Genomic DNA, 3,319 nt, shown 5'->3' on the forward strand with positions numbered 1-3,319 from the left:
GTGAAACTCTCACTAGTTCCAGTAGGTACATTTTGTATATAGAAGATGAAACAAAACATTAAAAAAAAAAAAAAAAAGAAACAACTTGAGAATAACAATAAAGTCCATTACACCCAGAATATTTCCTGCATGTATTCTCTGTTGACTGTTTAAGAACGAGAGAGAATGTGGTTATATATTATTGTCGATTTCTTTTTAAATTCACAGTGCTTAAATAAGTGCTTTATGTAAAAATATGTTTCATTATTTGTTTAGACTCTTTCTGTTTTATTTCCCAAACAACCATAGTATAAGAGCACTCCCATTACATAAACGCACATCAAATGGTGAGTAGTAGGTTAACACTTTAAAATTTTATTTCTGTCATACTAATTAGGCTTTTATGTTTTGCCTCATTTTTTAAAAAGTCCTATAACAAATTAGGTTCAGGCTTGATCTGAAACTATTTGAAGATACTCTTAGGAATCCCACTAATTTCAGTTTAGAATGCCATACTAATATTTACCCAGTCTTCTGGCACCTCTCCAGATTTAGTATCTATTCAGCAAAACATTTCTATTTATTTCATTAAGTTAACTACAAACATAAAAACTAGAAGGGCTACATAATCCTTTTTTTTCCTATTTCTCCAAGTATTTCCTGATTTACTTCTTGACAGCAGCCACAGCAACATGAATAATCACTTCCAATAATTATGCCACCATAATTATTACTGTCTAATGAGAACCTTATTTAAATAAAGCATTATTTCAGCTATTTTTACCTAGGCATTCACTTGTAAGGCCTACTTTTGTATTTGTTTTCCTAGAAAATGCAGATGAAAATTATCACAGTAACATTATTCAAAAGTTTATTCACATAATTATTAGCTTTTAGGTTAACATTTACTTTACTTATGTAAGGGACTGGTTATTTAAGCTGTTAGCAGTAACTGCAGCATTAGGCCAGTAGGCCAGTAATTATTTATAACTTAAATAACCAGAATCCGTTTATCCTGAAAAACCCCGAATAGGCCATCTGTCACGATTTCCTCCTAGCAGCAGTCAGATCTTAAGTCATGATCTTCATAATACATATCAGAAGGAGGGGAGTATGAAAAAGGATTACTTGCAATAGCGTATTTAGTGGTAACAACTATTTAATGGTCTTATTTAACATATGTTAAAAAGGAATCAAATTTTCTGTCTTCAGCAGATCCGTTACAAGTTTTCATCAAACGTAATTTGGTTTTATTAGGTAGTACACCCAGTTAATCCGCCATGACAACTTAAGCTTTCTCTCAAAATATTTGGCAGAATTTTCTTTTTTATAATGCATACAACTTAACTTTCATAAGTGTTTTAACAAGTAGCTTCCAAGGGAATATAAAATTTCACCTTCTTCTAACGAATTTCAAGTCTGTAATTGTTAATAAGAAAATAGCTACACCTCAGTTTCCAGAGATGACTGAATTTTCTGTCAACTAGCATTCAAATAAACTATCTCATGTCTATTCATCAGTCACGGGATATCTACAAATTTGTATTGGTGGATATGACAGTATTGCTTACTAATCAGGAGCAAATTCCTTACAAACATTAGTTATTAAAAATAAAAATAAGCTAAATGCAGCCAGAAACCAAACAATAATGTTTTATAAAATGATCTAACAGAATATGAGGGCAAGTGACTAATGGAAGTGACAGCTGAACAAAAATAAAAACATTATAACAGACCATAATGATTTACTAAATATTTTCCATAGAGAATACTGTTTTTTTTCTTCTTTGTGAGATGCAAACAATACAAGACGTGTAGTTATCACAACCACAACACTTGCGGCTGCCAATGACCTAAGATTCATGCAGATCATATGCACGTCACATCTACAATATGCCATTCTTCTCAAACCATTAAACAAAAAAAAAATCAAAGATGTCATATTTGTTGTATTTGTTAATTAAAGCATAAAACTAGGCACAGCATCAGTTTCTCTCTTCTATTCCAAAATAGCACTAAGCACAAAATAAGTGTCCACTGTCTTGCAAATATTTCCAAAGAACATCAAGGAAAGAAGACATTAGCAAGGATACTGACAAAACATAAAGTTATAAAATTGAGATCTTGATTGTACAGGAGAAGACAAGCACAATGCTGGATGGCACAGCATCGCTCCCTTTAGTGACTGGGTGAACACACAAAGATTTACAACTCTGCCACGGCTACGGAGCAGCAGCTCAGGCAGCCAGGTCTCATCCTCCGCCACCCAGAAGGTTTGTTGTCTGCCTCTGACAATCCCCTGAAGCGTGTCATCTTGCAATTGCCACATCTTCTGACTTTGCTACCACCCATACTGCTTTCTTTGAGGCTGTACTGAACGCTGGCGCTGAAGCTGAGACAGCAGTATGCAGTACGGCGTGCTGCAGAGATACCCGTGGCAGTTGTGGGATGTGACCTGGCACAGCTATGTAACAGCGTGCGGTCCTGCACAAAGGTCCCATTCCAAAAACTGTTTAACTGCTGTACCGGAGAGCAGCTCCATGGCTAAGCCATAAGCCTTGCCCTCAGGAGAACTACCGCACAGTGGTGTGAGACCCCCTTAGGCAGTTACACGGCTTCCGAGACAAGCTCAGTGCTAACTTGAGTAGCTCTGCACTGTCATTTAACGAGTTGTCTTCATGTATTTAGTGTACCCATGACCCCTAATACCTGAGCACCCCATAATTTTGAACGATTTGTTTTCTCATCATCTCTGTGAGACCAGTGTGCTGTTCTCTCCCTTCTACAGATGAGGCGTAACAGAGACAAGCCTTAGCTTTCCAAACATACCTTATATCATTGATGACCTGCATTAAATTACTCCTCAAGGGTAATCATGTTTTTTGATTCAACAAGATCTAGAATCAAAGCCTTCCACAGCCCTGACAGGCAACACAATTCACTGACACAGTCTCTTCTGTACATAAATACTTGCCCTGGCTGGCTGGTTTTCACCTCTTTTCCCCAATGCAGTGTTTTTCTTCCCTGTTTTCTGAGAATTTTTCCCTCTTCACTTACCAACTCAGGCTTTTTCTGCCTTCAGTACCAATCTATGCAGTCTTTTTGTTCCAGTTACTAAAATATATAGCACTTCTCCTACATAAAATAGGCTCGTGAGCTGGTACATAGGTTATGCCTCCTTTCTTTAGCTGCCCAGTTCCTTGAAGTTCAAATTTTATTCACTTAGGCATTTACACATTTTACACTGAATTCAGACATTTTTATTTAAGGTTTAATTAAAATTTGCAGTACTTTGACATTTCTAGCTCTCTGTTTTACATATACATCTCTGTTGTTATAT

Source organism: Charadrius vociferus, unplaced genomic scaffold (assembly GCF_000708025.1).
Source record: "Charadrius vociferus isolate BGI_N301 unplaced genomic scaffold, ASM70802v2 scaffold59, whole genome shotgun sequence".
Lineage (NCBI taxonomy): Eukaryota > Metazoa > Chordata > Aves > Charadriiformes > Charadriidae > Charadrius > Charadrius vociferus.